The 14,316-nt window shown below is 53.8% G+C and overlaps 1 protein-coding gene across 3 annotated transcripts in view; it reads right to left on the reverse strand.

Moving 5' to 3' along the window:
* PDGFRA (platelet derived growth factor receptor alpha) overlaps window positions 1-4,042 on the reverse strand; it is a 45,003-nt gene extending 40,961 nt beyond the window's left edge. For 2 of the 3 annotated variants that reach the window (XM_008701481.2, XM_040624993.1), the window contains exon 1: window positions 3,832-4,041. The gene's annotated coding sequence lies outside the window, so the exon portion shown is untranslated. Of the gene's footprint in view, window positions 1-3,831 lie in introns of all 3 variants that reach the window. The other variant, XM_040624994.1, reaches the window with a different exon arrangement.
* Between the last annotated feature and the right edge of the window lie 10,274 nt (window positions 4,043-14,316).

The following is a 14,316-nucleotide window of genomic DNA, read 5'->3' on the forward strand; positions in this document are numbered from 1 at the left end:
CGACGCGGCGCCAGCGCGGAGCGCCAGAGGCAGGACAGCCGGGCGTCGCGCGCCCCGGAAGGCCACTAGAGGGCGCAGCAGCCCCGCGAATCTTACCCGGCTCGCCCGCTCGCTGGCCCGCCCGCTCGCTGGCCCGCCCGCCGGCCGCTCAGGCTCCGGGTCCCCGACAGCGCAGCCCGGCCCGGCAGCTCGACTACCTTCGCCGGGGAGGTTCCGCACGGTCCCGCCTACTGCCCCGCTGCCCCACACGAACCCGCGCCAGCCGCTTCCCTTCCCGTCGCCCCCACGCCCTCGGCCGTTCTGCCACTCCGGGGTTGGTGGCGAGGGCTGCCCGCTCGGTCGGAGTTTAGCGTCCCTATCGGCCGCACTCCCGGCCTCAGAGCTGCAGCGGCCCTGGAGCCCCAGGCACGAAGCTTGGCGTTTGCATTGTTTTCGGCTGAGACCTGAGAGGGGGCCGGGAGGGGTGGAGGGATAGGGGCCGAGGGGTTTAGGGTTACAGTCGCGCGCCAGCGCCTCCTATGGGCCCGAAAACGACACGGCCGCGGGCAGCTGCCCACGAAGAAGGCCGCGGGGCGCTGAGATTGAGACCTCCTGTCTTCAAAGAACCGGGCCTCCCCCTGCGCCGCCCTGCAGCATGCTCGCTTCTGCCCCCGCAACCCAGCGCACCTTCGCTCCCGCAAGCTCCCCTCGCTTCCCTTTCTCCGGGAAGGGGAGGACTGCAGTTGGCTGGGAGGGGAGCGCCCCAAATCCGAGGTCCTTTTTAGCTACTCCGATCTATTTTTCCAACCGATTTCTCACTCCCTGTTCAGTTTAAAACAAAAGGAAAAGCCGCAGAGCCATTTCTGCAAAAGACATGTATCGGCAGAGCCAGGACCAGAGCGCTGCAGAGAAAAGCAACTTGCCCGGAGCCTGCGTCCCGCGCGGGACCTCCCCCCAGCACCCCGACGGCCGATGCTGCGCGTGGGCCCCTCGAAGCCCGACTCAAGGGACGCTGAGAGCCGCACCTTTCAGTCACCAAGCAAGCTTTAGCTTTTCCCCCAGAACTGCCACTCGTCCATCAGCAGCATGTAACCCTGTCGCAGCTCCCCGGAGGCCAGAGAGAGTCCCACCCGCTGGAGTCTGCAGGAAGGCGCTGGCCACCACGTCCGCAGGACGCGTCCAGGCGCTGCGCGCCGCCCACGGCCGGTCCCCAGGAGGCACCAAACGGGCCCGCCTCGGCGCCAGACGCGTTTGCAGCTGGAAAGCCCGGCCCGTTGCCCCTCCCCCTACGCCCCTCCCCAGTCCGCGCCCCGGGAAGAAAGCAGACCTGCGGCCGGGAGCCGAGGTTCTGCTTCGAGTCCCTCTCGGTCCACCTAAGGACTGGTGCAAGGTCCGAGGGTCAGCTACCCGCTCCTTCCCGGTGCCCCGATTTCTGCCTCCCACCCCCACCCCCACCTCCGCTGCGGGGACTCATCCCAGCTACACTTGATCAAACCATAAACAAGACTGTGTAAGAGCTGTCGAAGCAGGGACTGACCAGGGTGTCAAGGCGAGGATGGACGGGCCCTCGCCTGTCGGGGAGCGGAGCAAGGGCCCCTTTATCATGGGAGAGTGGAAAGAGAGAAACCAAGAGGAAGGGGGGAAACCAAGAGGAAACAGGGAAGAGATGCAAAGCAGAAGCGCCAGGGTCCGAGTGGGTCAGAGGCGGGTAAACGGTGGGGGATGTTAAAACCAGAGCCACCAGGGCTGCAGCTGCGGTGCGCAAGACTCTTCCTCCCCTCCAGAAGCCCGGACGCTCGCTGGGCTCCGGGGTGTTAGTCCCTGAGCTGTGCGGCTGACTGTCCTGCCCGGATGCCCCGGATGTCTCCCTGCTCTAAAAAGCTGCCTAGTTCTGGTCGCGAGCGACTGCGGCGAGACGAGTCGGTCCAAAACGTTGAGCAATTCGACTGCGGAGCCAAAAAGCCATTTCCCACACGGCGCAGCCCGGGGCTTTTCCAGGCAGCTGGGCCGGGCTCGGGGCAGTCCGGACCTGATAAAGGTCGTCCGCGCTCCCTCTCCAGCCCGGGTTTGCCTCTCACCCTGGCAGATGGAGTGAGTGGCAAGTTCTTCAAGGTACTCGTTCTGCAATCCTGAGGTCTTAGCAGAGCTAGGGAGGCTCTGCTGAGAGAGGGACTGGCGCTCCGGCTGCTGGAAAGACGCACAGCCAACAGACAGAGGGCCCAGGACTTCTTCCCGTTGGGGACGCTTGGCCAGGACACTGGAGCTCCCGCACACCTGGCCAGGCGGCCGGGTTCCTGGCCCCTAGGGCAGTTGTACTCAAGTCCCTCTGGCTCTGAGCTGGCTGAGACCCTTTCCGAACAGAACCGCTGACCCCAATTGTTTCCGAGCCAAGTGGACGCCGCCCGTCCCCCCCCGCAGTGCCGGGAGAAGTTAATCTCACAAGGAAAAGCCGATTTCCATGGGGATAGACGGAGGAGGAAGGAGGGGCTGGGAAGCAGGCAAGGAGGCTGGCGCAAAGAGTGAAACAGAGGCACTGGAGAGGATGGAGCAGCGCAGGGCGAGTGCAGGCGGCGAGTGCTACGCATCCCCGCGAGGAAAGGGACACCCAAGGGGGGGGATCTTGAGCTCAGGTGCCCGGAGGGAGATGGTGAGGCCGGTTCGCTTACCATCTTTCTCTTACCTGGGAACCAAGTTTCTCCGTTCCGAGTCGTCCCTAACTTCCCCGAGAGAAGTTCTGAACTTCTCTGGCGATCTTCCTTCTTTCCTTCCTGTGGCCGGGACTGGGCAGCAGTAGAGCCCCCGGCTTTGCAAAGAAAACGATTCCACCGAGAAAAGGGGGCTCGCGGAGACGAGTGGGGGTGGGGACCACAGCGCACAATGAGGGCCCCTTGGAGCGCAGTACGAAATTCCTCAAATCCCACTTGCTGGAATGCGAGGCGACGACGACTTCTTCACTCGGGGCCAAATGTGTTTGTCATTACTCCAGACCGCCTGCCCGCCCGCGACGCCTTCGCCCCCGCACTAGGGCGCGCAACCCCAGCGCACCGCGGGACTGGCGCCCGCTCTCCCTCTCACTTCACTGATCCCGCAAACCGCTGGGGACTCCCCCAGACTCTCGCCCACGTCCGCGCCCCCTCTGCGTGTGCTGCAGCCGCCACGGTTGTGCTGTGTCTGGCTCCGGCTCGCACCCGGCGCTCTGCTCCGTCCAGTACTAAGCGCCCTCGGCCGGCGCCATGTGCCCCCGGCTGGCACCCAAGGTCCGGCCCTCTCCAGCCGAGCCCTTCACGCCTCCCCTCCTCGCATCCCCTCCCGCGCCCCACTCGGCGCTCTTCTCCCTCCACCTCCCCCAGTCCTCCAGCCGCGCTCCACACCACCGGCTGCAGCGCCGTCCCGCCAAACCGCGGGCGAGGAATGAAAATACTCATTAAAAACCTGTCGCCTTCCAGGACCTACTGCCAAGAAGAGGGCAAACACCTCTGCCCCCACTCCCAGCATTACTTGGTGCTCGTCCCAGTATACACGAATACCACCCCCAACCCCAAAAGAAACCTCAAAAATGCAAGCCTAAACAATTTCGTTGGTAGGCTATAGGGTTGTTAGGAAAACACTGCTTTTAAAAATAGGTCTGGAAAATGTGTTTTTTTAAATCCCTAGACTTTCTAACTCTATGGTTATCTTTCCTCCAAGTGAAGTTTATTCAAAATAAATGACTCTCTGGACACACAGCTGGAATTCAACTCCGTTTTTTCCCTCATCGCCCAAAGTTTGAGTGAAGTTACTTCTCTTGTAGCCCAAAGGGCCTGATCAGGGACTTCTCTTAGAAACAAAAATTATTTTTTTCTCCTTTCTTACCTTCTCCTCCTATGTCAATTCGTATTGAAAATCCTACATATGGAGTAAAAAGTGTCCACGGTTTCCAGTCCTCTCCTGTAGTCCCCTCCTCTGTTTTTCTCCCTCAAGCTCCAACTGTAATGGGCTCAAAAACCGCGTTTTGTAATTGATTCAATGTTATAGTCCATCCTTCTAAAACTAATCATTTGCTCTAAGTAAATAGCTGTCAGGAAATGAAGCGCCCCCCCCCCTCCTTGGCCTCTTCAAAATAAAAGTTTCTCTCGAACTCCGTGCGCTCTGAATCTCCACGCAACCAGATTGCGCCTTCGCTTTTTGCTCTTACGCAATCAGGGGGTCCAGCCCCAACCCCCAGACTTCGACAACAACTGGGGGGCGGGGAGAAGCAGACCAGATGGGGTGGGGGTGGTGGAAGGGGGAGGTGTTGATGTTCTGCCGGGAAAGAGGTTCGTGAAAATACAAACTGCCCATCATTTCCAGAATGAGTTTGCCTCCTGATTTAGGGGGCATTTTCTTACGCTGCTGCATTGCATTGCATTCTCTTTGAAAGGAAGAAAAAGAACTCGTGAAATTGCAGTTAATGCCCAGAAAAAGTATACATCTGGAATCAAGAATGTCCCTTCTGCAGAAATTCCTAGCTCAGCTAGACAAGGGGCTGTCCGGAGAGGTCTCCAAGCGGTTGCGTCTTTACAACTTGGGGTCTTTTAGGGAAAGTGGCGGGTAGTTGCTAATCCTTTAATGGGATTAGGCAAACTGTTGAGTCCAATATGAAGATGATGGTCTTTGTTTTTGGTTTTGTTTTGTTTTGCTTTGCTTTGAAATCACGTTTGAAAGAAGGTACAAAGAATCGAGGGTCTGCGTAGGTTTGGAACGTTCTCCGACAGAACGACCTTTACTCCCTCGAAGTCACTTATCTTGTCGTGTCTTTGTTTTCGGGGTAATCTGGGAGAGGTTGCCCTGGCTTCTATCACGCACACAAAAAGGCTCAGGCTTGGGCGTTTGAGCAATCGTCTACAACAAACCTGCCACCTCTGCGTTCAGGGGAGGTTCACCTCCGCGCGCTCCCTCCCGCCGCGTGGGACGGACCTTACCGATGCCCTGGGGTTGAACGGAGCCCCAAATCCTCTGCCCCAAGCTCGAGGCAAGAGACTGTACCGGGAAAGGACGATTCTGCTCGCGAAGGAAAGGGGGCGCTGACGCTCCAGGAACCAGACCAGGCGGAGTGGGGCTTCCAAGTGACGGAGGGGGAGGGGAGCGCGTTCACCTTCCCCGCCTTCTCTAATTTTGAGTTCTCCTGTTGGATGGAAGGGGTCATTTTTTATCTCCACCCCCACTCCACCTCCACGCTCTCAGAAGGGCTACAGCGTCCAGGTGGAGCCTGGAACGTCGGACAGTCATCAACGTTCTCCTTCATCAGGAGGCTGGACAAGGAACAGCCAGCGGGAGAGGGTCACAGAGAGGTGTGGGGTCTTGTGCTGCTCTGGGATGGGCTTCTGGGGTGTCAGGCTCGGGGGAGACGCCTGGGGCTGGGCTAGGGGCCCCATTCCCCCAGCTCTTCTGCGCGCTCGCCTCTCGTGCATCTTCAGTTCGGGTGACTGCACTGCTCACTATTACTTCCACATGTTCCTTCAGGAAATCATTGAAGGCAAATATATGAACAGCCCCTTGTTCGGAATGCTAACAGGATACCGTAATGTTTGTAGATAATGAACCGGGTTGAGGGACCCCCCCCCCAAATCAGCGTGCGGAATAATAGGAAAAGGCGATGCTGGCTTTCATGCTATTTATAAAGACAACTTGAGATCTAAGTTTTTATATCAAATACCCTAATGAGTAGGAGGCAATGTAGGGAGCCTACCCAGGCCAGGAAGGCCCGCTTTGCTCTGGGAAACTGCCGGCCCGGTCGCACCGGGGTCTCCAGTGCACTGGGCTCCCCGCCCACAAATGGTAACTTCACAGTTCAGAGATGCTTAAAGGTGGCCCGAAAAACAGGCTGGGCGGGGGTGTCTTCGGGTCGTAACTCCTCGTGAGTTTGAAGCATGGAGAATGGATGAGCAAGTGAGCCCCCAGTTGTCCTTCTGGTAGTAATTACCTGCCTAATTTGAATGATGCCTTTGTTATGATCATTAACAAACATTTGCTAAAGGTTTCCATGTGTGACATTCCAGAAGGTTTAAAGGACTGGGATGCTGACTCCCGGGATAGTGCACCGGTGGGGGGTGGCGCAGGGAAGCAAATGGTTGGGGGGATGATTTCGCCGAGTCTGGGCCGAGCAAAGATGGAGAGAGGTCAACATCTGCCTCCCCTGCCAAAGCAAAATAAACCTAGGGCTCGGGAGCCGCTTCGGGCCAGGAGGCCCTCGAAAAGAGGCGGTTCGTGCCTTCAAACCGGTCCTGCCCCTGCAGCCACCACCCACCCGCGCCTCCCACGGCTCATAGGCGGGTTTGAATCTTGCCGTCCGGCCTCCGCCGCCTGTCCGAGCCTTCGGGAGAGGACTGGTCTGCCGCGTAGTCAGCCCGGGAGGCGGCGGGGGGAGGAATGGAAGGGGGAGGCGAGCCGTGCTCTTCCCGTGTTGTTCTAAGATCTTTCCAGATTGCTCCCTGGGCGCCCGGGGTCCTGGGTGGTCCTGGAGCCGCCAAGGGCAAGAAGCGCCGCTGGCCAAGGCGGACTGCGAGGTCCTTTCTCCTCTCCCGGGGCTCCAGCCCCTGGCACCGCGGGGGACCAGGCCACCCGGTGCGCGCCGAGGGGTGACTTTCGCCAACGTGGACAGCTGTGTGAAGGTCCCAGCCCGCACCCGGATTTTCATTTTAACCACTTGTGTTTTTCCCTTGAGGAATCATCATGGGGTTAAAAACGAGGATTTTTCTCCCCAAACCGCGAGTCGGGGGCGGGGGGCTGCGGCCCTCTGGGAAGGAGGCCTAACTCCAGAGCTGAGCTGGGCGGAGAAGTTGGGGAAAGCCGTAGGGAGCACGGCCGTTCTGGAGTCGCCTCCCTCGTCCTGGCCCGCAGGCGACATAAAATTGGGTGCAAGGGTATAAAAGAGATGAAGGAGAGCCAGCCATCAAAAAGAGGGCCTCGCAAAGTTCGCACGACCAAACCAAAATGGTCCCTGAAAACAAAACAATCTCCCCCGCCCTGCTCCCCGGCTCGCGGGCCCCCACTCCTCCGTAACCTGGGCCGCAGCCCCGGGCGGCACACCTTTGGCTTTCGTGGGCGTTCCCCGCTGAGCTGCGGTTTTGTTTCCTCTCTCGACTCCCCTGCTCTACAGCTCCACCCCCAATTCTGCTTTCCTTAGAGAATTCAGAAGGTCCTTTGGCTTTAGAAGACTGAGGGTTGTAGCAGTTACCAAAGCCGTGCGTTGTGCAAATCACAGTTAAACAAACTTGTGATTTTTTTTCCCAAATGACGTTGATGGGATGGGGACACAATTCTAGCTTCGCAATTTGAAAATGCAAACCGTTTGGCGGTTTGCAAAAGAAAATGGGGCTAACTACCCCTTCCTCCCTCCACCCCTTCAATACTTGCCTGTGCCTGGAAGAGCCGCTCCCTGGGCCCCGCAAAGGGACTTTCTAGGGAAGGCTGGGAGGAGGCGTGGGGATGTGGCGCACAGATGTGGGGTCCCCGCGGGGAGAGGGGGGAGAGCGGCGAGGACTCCTCCCTTGCCTCGGGTCTGCCCCAGCCGAGGCTTGGAAGCTTGCTCTGAGCCTCTTCGCATGCTCAGGATGCAGAGAGGCCCAAGTTCTGAAAAAGGAGGAGGAAGAGTTCTCCAGAAGAGTCCAGACTAGCGTGTGTAACTTGGGGTGACAGTTCTCTGTCCAGGACTCCCCTCACATCTCCTCTCCTTGGCGGTTGCTGGCTAGCTAAGGGTGCAGCGTCCCTTCTGGGTTCCTTGGGTCTTTCTCTCCGGAGATTTGGGTCTAGGGAGAAGTAGACAGCAGTTCCCTGGGCCTGGCGACCGACTGCAGAGTCTTCTACCGTCCCTAACCGGGCAGCCTGCTTACAGACCGCACAGAGGACCAGAGACTGGCAGCTCTGCTTTGTGGCCCAGCCCAGCCCAGGTGGGCCTACACTCCTCAGAGCTGAGAAAGACGTGGTAGGACTGAATCCCCCTCTGGATCTGGATTTTAGGGTACCCTTTTCCTAGGGAGAGAGCCCCACTTCCTCCAACTCAGGGTATCTTGGGGCCTCCTATCCCCTCCTTTCCTTCACTTTAGGATTTAGCTTTTAGTTACTTTTAATTTGAAAACCTATGTGAGGGGAGGGAGAGGGAATGAAGAGATTGGGAGGTCTGCTCTTTATTAGGGGCCTGAGGTCCAGCTTTCCAACACACAGCTGTGGCTTGGGAGGGCTGGCTGCGCTTAGGTCAGCCTGACTGAAGAAAGGGCCTTGTCCTCTGAAGTCCCAGGAGTACAGCAAGGCTCTGTGATGTTTAAAAAAAAAAAAAAAAAAAATCTTGCAGAGGCTTTGTGAAGTGGAAAGCCACTGGGACCTTCGTCCCACAATTACATTAACTATAGTACCTAAGTTTGAATATGGGCCCCATTATTTAATCAGGGTATTATATAATCCCCAAGGCAACCCTGTAGGTTGTGCATGATTACCCCCATTTAGTAGATGAGCAAACAAAGTCAGAGGGGTTAAGCAATTTGCATAGAGTAGAGCCTCAATCTGCCTAACCGAGTCCTGGCTCCAGGTACCACTCAAGACAGGTCATGTTTCTGAGCCTCCATTTCCCTACGTACATGAACGAGCACAAGGTCTGCCTTATGTCCCCGGATCTTTGTGAAGATCAAGTGAGCTGAGGCATATGAAGCCCAGGAAAGAGCTAAATAAATGTGATCCTCCTCTCGCTTCTCTGGGCTTTTCCACAGACATCATCACCATCACACTCAGCTCCAGTTCCTTTGGATTGGCCTCACGAGCTGGGGGAAAGCCAGGCCAGTTTTCTATTTCATATTCTCAATCAAGGATGGGGGGGGAGGGTGTCTTGGTTCTCAGCTGTTACTCCCCAATGTCTCAGGCCCTCCTAAGAAAATGAGCCCGAGGGGAGAGGGAAGGAGAAGGTGGAGCTGGGAAGGAAAAAGAGAGGGACTGAGGGGCGCCTGGGTGGCTCAGTTGGTTAAGCATCTGCCTTCCGCTCTGGTCAGGATCCCAGGGTCCTGGGATCAAGCCCCACATCAGGCTCCTTGCTCAGCAGAGAGCCTGCTTCTCCTTCTGCCTCCAGCTCCCCCTGCTTGTGCTCTCTCTCTCTCTGCCAAATAAATAAATAAAATATTTTTTAAAATAAAAATAAAATGAAATCTAAAAAAGAGAAGGAATGAAAATCAGAAGCCTGGCCTGGCCTCACCAGCCAGAGGGGCTACAGAAGAGCCATGAAGAAGGAAGGCGGGGGCCTCAGCGTGGGGAACTTGGGGTAAGGATCAGTGAGGGAACCCCTTGGCTGTCTTGTGGGGCTGTGCACCAGACAGACACCCTGACTTTGACAGGATGACAGGGGCAAGGTGTCCCCAAGCATGCACCTCACACGTGGCTACACTACCCCACCAGACTTTCCCCCTTAACCTTGCTTTTGGAAGAGTTTCTTTTTCCATTTTTTAATTCATCAAAAACTCATGGTCTGTGCCGATCAGAGTTTCTGCTCGGCTTTGGAGTCGATTCATTGAGTCAAAAAACACCAATTGAGCATCTGCCTTGCGTCTGGCAGTGTGATATGGTAGTAAGTAGAATGGATATGGTCTTTGCCTTCAGGGAAGTTGCTATAATATGCTTGTCTGGCCACCAAAGTTTTCCCCATTGCAGCCTCACTGCTGAGGATTGAGAGAGCACATTGGGATAACACTCAGTGCTTTGTGAGATTCTTATGAAGAAGATGGCTGGAGAAGGCGGACCAGGCATACTCTTGAATCATGGGCCACACAACCTTCCCAAACTCTCCAGAATGTGTACAACTGGGATTTCCAGCCTGGGCTGGGAGGAGCTCCAATTCAATACAATATATTCTTACTGAGCCGAAGATGCCCAGGACTCTGGGCCAAGTGGTAAGGGCACAGCCTGCACAGACTGGCCGAACAGTCAATCAGTGAGGCATACAGTTGCATATAGTGCTGTACTCAAATTTTAGAGGGGCACAGTGCCGTGGAGCATGTAGGAGGGGCCTAGCCCAATTTGGGGGCCAGAGGGGACTTCTTAGAGTGAAGGGACATCTTCTCTTTGAACCTAAGAGAAATAATAGTCTAGACTATTATTCCAAGGGAGGAATCTCTTGTGCAGGGACTTGGAGGTGAGAGAGTAAAAAAGTTTGGAATGGTTGGAACTTGGAAAAGGCGATGGGGAGGAGCAAAAAGGAGGCCAGATCATGGGGCCTTCCAGGCCCTGTGGAGTCTGGACTTGATTCTAGGGAAGTACCAGAATTGGTTTAAGGAACGACAAGACTGGAGCAGAGTTGAATTTTAGACCAGATCAGACTGAAGGATGCCAAGAGGCAGGGAGGCCACCACTGTAATCTGGCAGGAGAGGATGCTTCCCTGGCCCCAGGGTTCACGGCAGGGGGTTTGGAGAAAGTGACTCTGAAAAGAGAAAGTAGAATGCACATCCTTCCTGACTGAATGTGAACCCTGAGGGAGAGTGGACTCTTAGCCAGTGCTGTTATTCAGTTGGGGAACTAAAGGAACACAAATTTGGGAAGGAAAATGATGAGCCCACTCTTCAGCATGATACAGTTGAAAAAGCTCGGGAAGGCAAGAGTCAAATGAGGAGAAAATCCAGAACAGAATTGTGGGTAACTCCAGCATTTTCTGGTGGGCGAGAAGAGGCTGAGAAAGGACAGCCAGGAATCATCTTCATCCCCTGAATGTTCAGCTGTCATCTCTGAATCCATACAGGGGATTGTATGGGAGTTGGTTGAATTTAAAGAGCTGTCTACACATATCTAAGTTCAGCGTTAGGAACATGTTGTGGCCAGACCTATCTGAGAGTTTTGTGTTTGAGTGCTGATAAACATTCTATGAAGACATGAGAACTTTAATTATTAGATGGCTCACGATACTAGATTATGGTTTCTGTCATTCATACTTTTTAAAAAAGATTTTATTTATTTATTTATTTATTTATTTATTTATTTATTTATTTATTTAACAGAGAGAGAGACAGCCAGTGAGAGAGGGAACACAGGCAGGGGGAGTGGGAGAGGGAGAAGCAGGCTCCCGGCAGAACAGAGAACCCCACGCGGGGCTCGATCCCAGAACCCTGGGATCAGGCCCTGAGCCAAAGGCAGACGCTTAAGGACTGAGCCACCCAGGCGCCCCTGTCATTCATACTCTTAAAAGTAGGTTTGCATCCACATTTGGATTCAAATCACCCGAAGACCCAAGTGGGGTTGAAGCCAGATCCTTGTCCTAAGGGTACTCAAGTACTAGCTCTCTCTCCCTCACCCACAGCCCTCACCGTGCACTGGAAAGATTGAGGCAGGACTTACTTTCAGGGACCAAAAAAATATTGTATGATTTCAGTGACAAAGATTGCATATTTTTTGTCCCCTAGTTATTCTCCCTTCCTTCTCCATAACTGAGCCTCTGATTTTTTTGCTTCCTGGGACAAAACCTTTCTTTCATGTTCTCTTGCAGCTAGATGTGTTCATGAAGAGAAGTTCTGGTCAACGGGATATAAGCAGAAGTGTTGGGTGCAACTGCCAACAAGTGTCCCTAATAGGAAAGGGCACATCCTTCTCAATCTGGTCTTTTTGTTGAATGGAAGGCAAACATATGCCTGGCGCTTCAGCAGCCATCTTAGACTATGAGGCAACCTTGAAAGAGGAAACCATGCACTATGGTGCAATAAATGGAAGGTCCCTGACCTGTGAAGCTTCAAACACACCCTGAGAGACGACCTATTATCTTCTTGAAAATGTAGGGANAACAAAATTCTATCTCATTAAGCCTCTTATGTTGAATTTTTCTGTTACTGGCAGCCCAGCTTGATGTTAACTAACAAAATCAGAAAGTGTTTGTTCCTTCTAACCACAAACACAATCACCTCCACCCAAAAATGAACGCTGTCTGGGGATAGAAGGGCTGAAACACATACGCAGCTGCATGACATCCCCAGTAAGCCTACCAAGGCTCGGATGTTTCCCTGCTGAGTACTCACAATAACAGCATCCCTGTGGGATGTAAGTGTGTGTGTGTGTGTGTGTGTGTGTGTGTGTGTGTGTGTGTGTTTTACAGCACTCGATTCAGGCATGCTGTTCATTCAACTTAATTTGTCTCTGCATAGTCAGTAATGGAAAAGGGACTCTGAAAGAGACAAAGAAAGTGAGAGTTAGTTCCCTCTCCCCCATCCTTTCACCTAGTCTCCTGTTTTCATTCTTCATTACATTCTCCTTCGTACCCTTCATCATATTCTTACAGTCTGCGCACTTCTGGCCCTCTCTTTGCTGCCTCCAGATTCTCAACCTACTTACATTCTTGTATGAGACTTAGGACTTCAACAATACGCTTCCAGAAAGGTAAACTTCATGCCCACATGTTGAGGTAATAAAACGATCCTACAGGTCAACATCCACACACTTTAGGCCAGCTTCCACCAAGCCTTCGGCAGAGAGATGCAGGCCCATGAGGCAAGGAGACGCTGACTGATGATTGCTTCAGGAGTTTAATGAGAGAGCTTGAGTTTGTCCCCTCCCTGCCTTCCATCTACAGCTGCAAACATGCCGTGGCCCCTGGGTGCTAATCTCGACCCTCCAACCCAGCTATCACTGAGTCTTTAAGCATATATTCTATCTGCTCATAATTTGCGTGAAGCCCTAAAATAAGCAGCAAAAGCAGCTTTCCTCTGTGGCCTGTCTCCTTAGCGTTCTCCCCGCTGGATTCTATCAGTCAGCTGACAAATGTTTACTCGCCACCGCCTGTGCCGGGCATTGTGCTAGACTGGGGATGCAGCAGGCCTCTGCACTCTGGGGCTCAGCTTCTTGGGGGGAGACAGACAGAAAATAAACCCAGACCCTGATTAAATGGCAGGCGTGACAAGTATCCCTCTGTCCTCTGGTGATGCGGGAAGCTGCCACAGGAAGCCAGAGCTGCTCCAAATCCTCGAGGAATCTTCCCCCAGGAGGTGAGATTTAAAGCGGCATGCAATTCTGAGGAAAGCAGCTATAATCTGCTATGATTTTTAAGTCATTCAAAAAGTTAGGTCCCACAAGAAGTATGTGTTTGGGGCTGTTTCAAAGAAAGCAAAGCATATGCTCCTGTTTCTAGAAATGACAGTTTCTAGTGCCCCCAAAGGAACCATAATTTTCTGATACTGAATCACAGAATGATTGAACACACTCATCTAAGGAATTGTCCTTGTTTAAAGGAGACACTTGGGTTCCCTTGAGATTGCCTATCATGAAATTTGAATATAACCGAGACTCAAGGACAAAGCCAGATCTGGTTCTTGGGTCATCCTTGGGGTGGAGTAGTCTTGGGGAGATAAGAGGAAGGCGCGCAGTCATCCAGCTCCCTGAGCTAATGTTTCACAGGCTGACAATGACAGAATGATTGCCTTTGATGAAAGCACATTTTAATTATCCACTGGGCACATACAGCCTCTTAAGAGTTTGCACTACAAAATAAAGAACCCAAGGCCCTTCAAGGATTCCACAAGATGTTCCAAGTTCCTTATTGTGCGTGCATACGATTAATTACTATATTGCACCCTACGTGTATTTATGAAATGACCTCACTGCCTGGTAGATAGCTAAACGGTTAGACACGATTAAAGAAAGAATAAAAACCCGTGAGCTGTCCTTGAGTTCTCCCTCTGCCCGGCTGGGACTTTGAACCACTAGAGGGCGCAAGAGGCCAGCTCAGAATCTAAGTCCACTCAGCAAGGCCTCATTAGCGTGTAAAAAGCAGCCCAGTGTTCCCAAACGTTCTGGAGAGGAGCAAGGTTAAGGTCTCTCCCTTCCCTAAGACCCCCCAGTCACCCCTAGAAACTGGTTCAGTTCCAGTCCAGCCCTCGACAAGCTTCAGGTTCATCCTGAAGGTCTGACCCTGTCTGGAGACTTCCTCGGAACACTAAGGTTTGGGTGTCAGCGCGAGGGGGAGGGGAGGAGGGCACATGATGCAATTACAAACTAAGATGCTAAGGCGATACAGCCAGTCGCCCTCCCCTACCAAATGTCAGGCTCTGTGCTGGGGAAAGTCGACACGAAAAGGTCGGCGAGAGGGGAGAACATAGAGGTATAAATATAAAGCCGTGAAAGCACAGAATCGGCATTTTACCCAACCTCAGAGGTTGGGAAGAACTTTCTGGGGGCAGTACTTGAGCTAAGACCTGAAGAGTGAATAGAGTAACCCTGGAAGAAAGGTGAGAGGTGTGTTCCCTGTGGAGGGAACAGTTTAAGCAAAGGCATAGAGGCCAGAGTAGAGAGAAGGGAGGCCATGCTGTCCCCCAGAGTCAGGGGTGGGGAGCCGTTGCCTCTGTGGGCTTCTCTGGAGCAGAGTTTCA

Source organism: Ursus maritimus, unplaced genomic scaffold (assembly GCF_017311325.1).
Source record: "Ursus maritimus isolate PB19 unplaced genomic scaffold, ASM1731132v1 scaffold_8, whole genome shotgun sequence".
Classification (NCBI taxonomy): Eukaryota; Metazoa; Chordata; class Mammalia; order Carnivora; family Ursidae; genus Ursus; species Ursus maritimus.